General features: G+C 46.5%; 1 long non-coding RNA gene across 1 annotated transcript; it reads left to right on the top strand.

Moving 5' to 3' along the window:
• Positions 1–989: 989 nt before the first annotated feature.
• Positions 990–6,462, top strand: LOC144155749 (uncharacterized). Its single transcript, XR_013319623.1, has 4 exons — positions 990–1,400; positions 1,798–1,893; positions 2,788–2,911; positions 5,486–6,462. It is a non-coding gene; the product is annotated as an uncharacterized LOC144155749 (long non-coding RNA).
• The last annotated feature ends 3,540 nt before the right edge of the window (positions 6,463–10,002 follow it).

Genomic DNA, 10,002 nt, shown 5'->3' with positions numbered 1-10,002 from the left:
GGTGTCCAGATGAGCTGAATGAAACCGTTTGGGGAGTGGTTTTTTAGCACGCGCAGTGCAGGTCAGGACACCCAACCCTACTGGTAATTCCAGTAGGTTTGCTGGGAATCAATGACTACCCTCCGAACCCCTGGTTGAGCGAGAGCCAAGGTGATGGCTGCCTCTTCTGCTGGCGTCATTTCTTGGGTCCTAAGAGAGGTACACGCAATGAGGTTGGTTCTGAAGGTAGCCACGATAATGGCGTATCGCTGCCCTCGATGTTTGGAGGCGTCTGTGTAGATAACTGCATGATTCCCATCGAGGGTGGTGTTTAGCGCTTGAGCCCGTGCTTTTCGGTGACCCTCGTCATGTGAGGGGTTCATATTTCTAAGCAAAGGGAGCATCTTTAGTTTTACTTGCCAAGAGTCTGGGAGTACGTCAAGCGGAGTGACATTCTGGGCTGCCCAGCCAATCTGGTGAAGCATGCGGTTACCCATCGCAGTTCTGAGTCGGACCTTATGGTTAGAAAGATGGCCTTATATCAGCTCTTCCACGGTGTTGTGGAGCCCCGTGCTAAGCAGCCTCTGTGTGGACGCACTCATAAGAAGACCAATGGCCTGCTCGACCGCCTTTCTATCATTATATAAAGGCGCAACCACATGCGACGTTTTGGTCGCGTTTGGAGACCGTCCGCGGCGACGCGCGTTCAGCGCGAGCCACCAAATACACAGCAGCGCGCTCGGAGCGCCGGTGTCTGCGCATCCCAGATTTTCGGTTCGTTTTCGGCGTCTGCGCCGGATGTTGCTGTCCTCAATTTCCGGTCCCCCTCCGCACACAACATGGCGGCTCTTTATTTGGCGGCTCTTTAGCACTTTATTTAATAGAACATCAATTTAACGTGTTTTGTTTGTTGAAGTTTTGATTATTCTTCAGTTTATTAAGAATGACTTAAACAGAACGATGCTGCCTTTACCAAAGTAAGTCTGGCAACTTGGATCGGAGAAGCGCTCTTCGCGCGGAGCGGCTAAAAGGAGGAAAGAAATCCTTGGGTCACGTGATCAAAACGTGACGTCACTGGGCTTGTTTTTGAGCGCCTAGGGACAACGCCGAAGTAGTCGCAGCATTTCCCTGGGTCCTTCCCGAGTGAACGATTTGCGCTGTCAGTACCCAGCGTGTCAGTGTCAGTTTGTGTTGATTGCTATCAAATGAAGCTGCAAATGCGTGAATATACCGTGAATGCTAGTATTGGTGCGATATTCCTATCCGATCAGGTGTCTTTCTTACCTACATACTACTACCACATTTCAAGAGACTTGCAGCCTGAGCTCAGCGTAGATCAGCCATGGCGATCTCTGGCGTTTGCTGTCACAGACGCGGAAGAGCGGAAAAGAGGGCATCTATGCGCTCATTTTCCCAGCAAGGTCAGTAACGTCGTTATTTTATGTTTGTTGTAGTTTTTGTGTTTATACCACTGTACTGTGTACCTAAAGCTGCGTGAATTCTTGTTTGCATGGCCGCCTCGGCCTCCTAGCTGTCATTCTCGTTCCCGATAGTATTTTGACAATGGATGTTTAATCTTGAATTCAAATTTAGCGTGCGCTGCATACTTGGACGAGGAAGAGACAATGAAAAAAGACAAACCAGACGTTGTCCCGCAAACCAACACCTGCTTCGTGTAGCCAACGTGCCTGTGGTTTGTCTTTTCCCAGTCCTTGTTTCTCCAAGTATGCAGCACACGCTAAATTCAAATTACGATGCTATGTCCCCACACACTCCGGCCGCAGTTTCAGGCGTTTCACTGTTGTTCCTTTTGTGTAGGAGCCCATAACATTGCTCAAGTTTGAACGAACCGGTGGCGTGTACTCCCCGAAGCGCAGTCCTGGTGTGAGGTGCAGTTGGTGCAGTGCCTCGAACGTAAGTATGCATGTGTTTGATAGCGTTAATCTCGCGAGTATGTCGTGTGCACGCATCAGAGTTCTAGCTCTTCGGGCAGTTAAGTTGCGTTGCGGGAGATGAATGGAAAACGTCGCTTCTGTACAGAGATCGTAAGGATATCGCGGCCAAAGGGAAAAACAAAAGCGTGAAATCGTGAGCCAAAAAAGACAGAAGAGGGAGAGAGAAAGGATAGACCAAATGACAGCGGCCGAATCAGATCGTCCAAGGGGCTGTGAAGGTTACGCGGCATTTTGTGCCCTTTATGAGGAGGCACCAGGAGCAGCTGTCAGTAAAGTGTACATTGAAGGTGAATGGAAGAAGCTGCATATGGGACAAATAGGATGTGGCAGGGCATAAAGCCACTGAAAATTTGAAAGCACACAAATAACGCGTACAGGCAGGAGGGACACACCACAGCCTCGTCAAACAAAGGGTGGCACCCACACTTTTTATCACGTGCAGGAAGATTTGCTCCCGTTGATTTCGTTACCGTAAACAAGTGCTCTCTGAGATGGACGCTTACACAGCGTCCTGTCTGGCCCACATACACGGACTTACATGACAACGGAATTCTGTAAACCATGCCAATCGTACAATGAACTAAAGGCTGCGCAAGGTTAACACTGCACTCGTTCCTCCCTTTACTTGAATAATCCTTGTTGTTAACAATGCGGCAGAGATTGCCCACTTCTGCTTTTGCAGAAAACAACACAGGACAATGCGCTGTATGTGTGTTCTTTTTCTTGTAGTGGGTTGTCCTGTGTGGTCTTATTCCACGTCGCCATCTTTTACGCATTTTGTTTTTCAAAGATGTATTATTAGCCTACCCAATTTTCAGTTGTGCTGACACAGCATTTAATCCTGTTCCTGCAGCATCTGCATAGGAGGGCTTCCAGTGGAAAAAAAGAAGTGCTTGGACTTGGCCCCTACGATGTTGGTGCAGGGCCTGGAGAGCAAGGCTTGGTCTACATCCTTTCTGGGTACCCATGGGAAGCAGGTGAATGCCTCCACAAGTGGGTCGTTTTGTGGTACACTCGAAATTAGCCGCAGACAGACTGCGTCTGCTCGCAGACCACCCTGGTAGTATGACAACCAAATATGTAGCTGTGTCCTAGTTACTGATGGGAAGACTTGACAAAAATGGGGGATGTGAAGCTTTCTGAAACCAAGTCCAACACCAAATTAACCAGCCCAGTACTGAACACCTGTTTCTTATTGGGACGGTCTGATGCACTGCAGTTGTGCTCTCTAGAGCTTTACTGATGCAGGCAATCCATGACCTTCCGTAGTGTACAACCATTGTCGTTAGATGGAGGTGTACATTTCCTGTGTAATTTTCCACTTCTATGCAAATCCAGATTGCTTCGACTGTGCTGGAATGGCGCAATGGGATAGATGTCAGCTTCATAACATGAGGGACCCAGGTTCAATTCAGATCACGGGAAGCGTTTTAATGTTTTTTCACTTCACCCACGATCGTCATCATTAGAAAAAGTTGGCTTTCTGCAGTGCATTTTGGGAGGACTACAGACACATCAGGGAGAGGCTGGAAGCTTCACTTTCGTAAATGAAACTGTACCAAGTACAGTATGTGCGTGAAGCTTAAGCATTGTACATGAGCCAAGCCAGGGAGGAGTGGTTATAGGTTAAATCCTTGTAAGGAAAGATCATAAAAAGTTAAATGTAAATCACTGAGCTTGCAAACTTGTCAAATATAAACTTGACACTTTATTGTACCAGTCTTTCATGCTCAGCTGAGGAATGGTGGACAGATGAGGGCAACAACTGGCAGAAAGGGTCATTAGCTTGCAGTTCATTTGTCTATGTAAATATTCTAAAAAAGTACTGGTATGAAATTTTCGTGTTACATTTTTCCCATTTCTATGCGTGCCTACCAGCCCAGGAATCATAGAATGGAACATTAGATAGTCGACCTCAGGATATATAATTATTTTGAGCCCTGTTTATTCGTGTCAGTTTTTTCTTGGACAGAACGAACACCAAGGCGGCCGCCATGAGAGAATGGCACTCTTGATGTCGCTGTTCTCATTGCATCATGTTCAGACTAGATGCGTGCCCTAGAGTGGCCCAAGCTGGCCATGGCCGCACGCGTCTGGGCTGCATGATATCAGTCCCAAAACTGTGACATGATTCACAAGGCAGTTCAGCGTGCACCATCAGCAGCCAGTGTGTTGGCTAATTAACTGGAGCCCTAATGTCGGCATTTTGGGGCGAACTGCATGGCGAGGCACTCCATGTATCTTGCTTATGCCAGTGTCGAAAGGGTATTCATTCGGAGCTTTCTTGTGCATGCAAATATTAAAATTGATTTAAAATATGTTATACTGAATGGTTGCTACTAAAATCTGCAGCTACAAAGGTAACTTTTTGCATAGTTATCTCAGCTTTGATATTTCAAGTACTCCTTTAAGTAGAGCCTAATCATGCATGAACGTTTAATAGTGGTGCTACTCCTTTAAGGTATTTTTTACTTGTTTTAAGCTGACTTGTTTTTAGTTTGGAGTTAAGAGAGACCGTTACATTCTGGCCGCCCGGCCGCCCATTTCTGGCCATTAGTATTTCTGAGTTGTTCTTCAAAACAGTTTTTGCTCGGCACTTCTTTGAAATGTCGAGGACACCTAACTGAACTTAGTCGTGATTAATGCATTAGCGTGCAAAGGTGAAGCAATCTCCACCCTTGCACTCACCTGGTAGAGCATCATCCTTACATCACAAAAAGGCTTTGTTTTGCCAAATCTTTGCCACTTCATACCACTATAGAATTGGCTGCCAACATAGGGGTGCTCTCCAGCTGAATCAGCCTTAGGTGTCACAGTAGTGAGAGTAAGAACTTTAAAATAATGTTAGAAATAAGCACAATACAATAGCTTTTTTTTTGTAACTGTTAACAGGTCGACCAACCTCATTGCGACTGTAGGATGTGACTTGTTCGTAGAAGTGCAAAATCAGAAAAATAGAGACGAGCAAGTAAGTCATTGTTGTACAACAGCTTCTGCGACACCCTAGTTAAGCTGCCTGCATTTTACGTGCAAATAAAATTGTTTTCAAGATGTTTACAGTTTTTTTGCCTGGTTCAAAGAGACTCGTATACAAAATTTTGAAGAAAGCTGGAGTTGGCCGTGTTTTTGATTTGTATTAGGAAATCTGTGGAAATGTGCCATTTTATTATTTATTTTAAAATTTTTTAACTGCTACAAAAACGTTAATTTGTAGATGTAGCACCATGTATTTGGTGCTCTATGTTTATTTATTCAAGATACCCTTATGGCCCCACGGGCATTAATGAGGGGTGTGTTACCTGAGCAGATTAAACGAAGAATAATAACATAAGAGAATTCTGCCACGTGCGTACAAGAAAAAAAATAAAGGAAAAAAGATGCAGCAGAAACGTTAGTGTCCACACGCATATTAAAAAACATACACGCAAGCAACAGAATAGTGTACTGTGTTTAAGCTGTTTGTTCATTTGAATTGTGAATGGGAGGCTCCTAAGGAAATATATGTAGTGCTTGACCAGTTTTCAAAATGCTATTTCTTTTTTACTTTTCAGTGACAGGGGTCTCAACAAGCATCTGGATGCACCTACAATGTTTGTGCTGAGCACCTCTGATATGTTGTCTTCTATGGCCGTGAAACTGGGAATAAATAAAACTAAAAACTGTCTCCTTCATTTGGTATATTCCTTTTACATTGTGCAGGAACGTGAAAAATAATGTGGAGGACAATACCCAAGCACTTGCACGTCATCGTCCCCTGGTCACTTATTCGTATTTATGCTGCAGTTTAAACGAACTGCCAGGTAGCCAACATTCACAACCAATTCAAGTTGTACCTCTCAAGCTGAAAAGTTATGACATTTGTCTGAGGAACATGTTAAAGGTCTTCACAAGAAGACATTATTAAAGATTGAGATGCTACACTGCAGGTTCACTTACAACATCAGGTTCTAAAGATTTTGAATATTTTAATACTGGCCTTCACATCTGCTCTTGAAACCTGTAGGTTGGAAGCAATCTAATGCTTGTCTTACATCGGTTACTACAAAGGGCTAGTGTCAAAGCAATCGAGCATCCTGCAATAACACAAAATTGTTTAGACTTAGAGCCACTAAATAAGCTACGCTACCATCTATTGCCAATAAATGTGCATTTTGGAATGACCACATCTGGAAACTGACTTGAAGGGGCAGTATCTTATCCTACGTTTCTTTTTAGTTTAAATGTGGCACACTGCGCAAGTAAAACTGCTATTGCGATAACTGTTCTCCCGGGTACACGCGCGGTTGTAGGAAATCTCGCAGCCGTGAACGGAATTTCTCTGATTTTCTCATCGTTCTTGAAAGAAGCAGAAACTTAAATGCAGAGGTAATTAAGTGTCGGAGAAATAATGAAGGAGACGTCCTCCAAATCTGATTATTGGTTGGCGCGGGCCAGCATAACACACAGAGGAGAAAGAAATTTTGAAGTTTTTTAAGAATAAAGGAACCAGCGCAGGACAAACTCGGGGCGACACCATGGACACGGTCAGACAGGCACGCTCCGCATTAAAAAAAATCGTTCAGCAAGACACCCGGAAAAATTGAAGTAATTACAAAAGGAAGCCTCAGTTCCAGCCGTTTCTTGCGTCGTCTGCTGCTAGACACTGGCCATCGCCTCCTCTTTTTAGAGGAGGCGATGCGCTGGCACTCAGCTTCTTACAGGGAATTCCCTAGGAGGCGACGCGCGAAGCCACATCAAGCCTGCTCGCTGCAACAACAAATTCCCTAAATGTCCCTAACTTTTGTCCCCAACTGACAGGGGTTTCAGGAGCCAATCAAAACGTGGAATAATTTCCTCCTTTTAGCCGCATGCCTCTTCGCGCGTCTCATGTGGTTGCTCGCCCTCTCCAACGCCCGTTCCGCGTCGGCGCCAGGCGCCGCAGACGGTTGCAAGACGCGGCCAAAACGTTGCATGTGGTTGCGCCTTAAAGCGTCTCTATGTCTTCCTTGTCTAGAAGAAGACAGGGGGTTGACGTAAGTAACTCTCGAGAGGACAAAAGCTTCAATTAATCGAAAGGTACCGGATTCCTTTAGGCCTCGCTTCTTGGTGGCAACTCGCCTGATCATGTGTATGATTTGATTAATGCTGTTTTTGAGGCGCTGCAAGGAGACGCCACTCGTGATGTTAGCCTCGAGATGTAGGCCCAGCTAGGATCTTGATGCTGGGGCTTGGAGTGATGGCCTGGCCATCAAGGATTATTTGAGTGTATTCCTTGGTTTGGCGTGAGGGCGGATGACAAGGAGCTGTGATTGTTTACGTGAACACTGGATGCCACAGGCTTTAGCACATTGGCGTAGTAGAAGTGAGATGTCATGCATTGGTGTGAGCTTCCTTTAATTTTTGTAACTCTTAGCACATGAGTAAGGTGCGCACAGGGCCGCTAGATGGGCGTGACTGGTCGCGTGACGCTTTCACGTGGCATTCAGCGAGAACGCAGGGGGTAAACCCGTAGATGTGCTTGGTTAGTACACCACCTGTCTTCCCAGTCTTCGTGTGGGCTCGTAGCTAAATCGGTAAGACAACGGGCTCTCGCTTTGTTAGTCTATTAGTTCCAGGTTCGATTCCCGGCGTTGCCAGTAAATTCTTTTATTTGTTAGCTGGAGTTTTCTGGTGACACCAACGGTCGCGAAAGAACCCTTGGGGGGTAGAGGTAAAAAGCTTTGCTTTAAAAAAACTTTGCTATAAAATGTGTCAACATTATACCAACGCTGCCTATTTGAAGATGAAACAAGGGTACATATAGACGTTCAGTTTGTTTTAAGGAATAAAGAGTTTTCCCGCCTGAAAGTGGACCAGCTTGAGAAAGCAGCTTGTCTCGATTAAAACGAACAGCGACTGCTTTCGTACGGGTACGCCGTTGCAGCGCAGCGCGTAAGGTGAAATATACTTTGCAAAATGTTTGTGTGGGCGTGTGTGTAGAGAAGGGGAAGCACTCTGCACTACCTCTGCACCAGGCCAGAATTCTTACGCAATATGCATACGCGTCGAACAATTTCAGAGCTTGCCTATTGGCCACTATTGCAAAACGCATCTAACATGCTCAAAATAGGGCAAAATTATTTCATAGAGCACCGCCCAGGCCTAAGCGACGCGCAGGCGGAGATTTGGAAGAATAATTGTGCGGTAAGTCGGCAAGCTTTGCGCCAATTCACTCCGTACGCGTGCGAGCGAGTACATGTGATAGCAATCACTTACCCCCTACCTACATGCAGAGCGCCGATATCGATTGGAGGCTACTGTTTCGCGATTCCAGTGCTTTGGGGACGTAATGATTTGGAGTAGATGCACCTAGCACTGAAGGTATCAGCCAAAAGATTGCGTGCAAATGCCTCCTACGTGCAAATCACCGAGATTCTAACTGCGCCAGCGCTGCGCTCCTCTCACGACAAAAGCAAACGTGCAGCGAACTTTCGCAAAGGCGTAGCGACGACTTGAGCAATACGTAGCGGTGCGCGTAGTTTGTCAAAGCACGCATCCTGGGATCCAAAGCAAGCGCAATGCCTGAGAGCCTGAGACGCCACAGCAGGACTGCTTTCAAATGGGCGCCGCCATTTTGGCTACAGCTTCAGTGGAAGTAACGTCGGTGACATCACGATGCTGGGGCGCTATTTAGGGGGGGGGGGGGGGGGGGTCGGCCTGGTCCCTTACGGGATATGGTTTGGGAATACGCTGCCGGGCGCTTACGGAAGGGGGTGTGGTTTGACCTCTAGCGCGCAAGGGCAAAACTGGTCACCCCGCGAATACTGCTCGAGGTAGCGTAGAGTAAAAACCAAAACCAAAATGCTTAGACGAGCCACGGCATGAGGGAATAAGCGCTTTGTACGACAGGTAGTGTCGCCTTGTCGCTGAAACTGACCAAGATCAAGCAGCCGCAACCTTCACTCCCACATGTTCAGCCACACAAGCGTAGATGGCGTCTGTTATTTGTGTGTCAGGGCAATTTAAAACCAGCTTGGCTAACCTTCGGTAACTGGAAAGCAGAAATTGTAAACGCAGCAACTCCCTTCTAAAACGCTCATTCGGCGTCAAAGTAACGCTATCGCGTCCAACATGTCACTGCAACTTTTTCTGATGCAAAAATAACTGTCGGACGGTATTCTTCATCCTGATCGATAGCAACGTGGTGTTGGAATTGCGCCTAACTTCATTAGCTTGGGCAGACGTTAGTGGGACTTCTTCTGTGGAAATAACAATGTGACACGCGGCGTTATCACGCGCATTTGGAGGCTGCTGTGAGCGGCCTCTGATTCTGATGCGCATGCTTCCGTTCCATCACCTATGTGACGCCCGGCCGCCGGTAATGGCCGCGTTTTTCAGTTTAGGTTCCCAAAACACCAATCTTCACGAGCTGTTTGCGTCGCGCGCATTCACGCTTGAAACGCAGTATATTTGCATGTCGCACTCTTTTTATTGGCCCTGTTGGATGGCCTTATTTTTACGCCGTCGAAAATTTGAGTGCAGTTGGCCTTTAGGGAAAAGCTTCAGTATAACAAGCAGCGGGACTGCATGCTTTGTTAGGCAAGCGGATGTTGGATTAGCAGCAACGATGTTGTTTTAGCCCACTCCCTCCTCTGCTTCGTTTTAAGTGGATTGTCTTTTTCGTACGCAATCCCAGTAGGCTACTTCTTCACTAAACGTCCAACGGGTAGTCAGCTTCCCGAGCTAGTACTCTTTGTGATGAAAAAAGGAAAAAAAACCTGTGGTTGCCGCATAGTGCAACTTGTCACCGACCACCACCGAGTCAAAATGAAGATGCTGGACCAGGGCACTCTGGCGTTTGAAGTAGAACCCCCGTGCGACTGTAACAAACCTGTACTCCTAAGTTTCGACTCCTGCGATGTGCTGAAGAATGAAGAACGCACGCTCATGACGTAGGACCTAAGGGGAAAATTTAGGTATCTTACCTAAAGTATGTGTATGACCTGCAAGAGAACCTGACGGTGAAACCGGTCCGTTATCTACACCGAAAGCCCGTCCATACGAATAATATCGAAAAGATGAACGTGAGAAGGACCATTCAAGTTCTGCC

Source organism: Haemaphysalis longicornis, unplaced genomic scaffold (assembly GCF_048455015.1).
Source record: "Haemaphysalis longicornis isolate Haplotype H1 unplaced genomic scaffold, Haemaphysalis longicornis Haplotype H1 scaffold_1, whole genome shotgun sequence".
Lineage (NCBI taxonomy): Eukaryota > Metazoa > Arthropoda > Arachnida > Ixodida > Ixodidae > Haemaphysalis > Haemaphysalis longicornis.
Note: the sequence above shows the minus strand (reverse complement) of the source record. Positions and strands in the feature narration are given on the sequence as shown.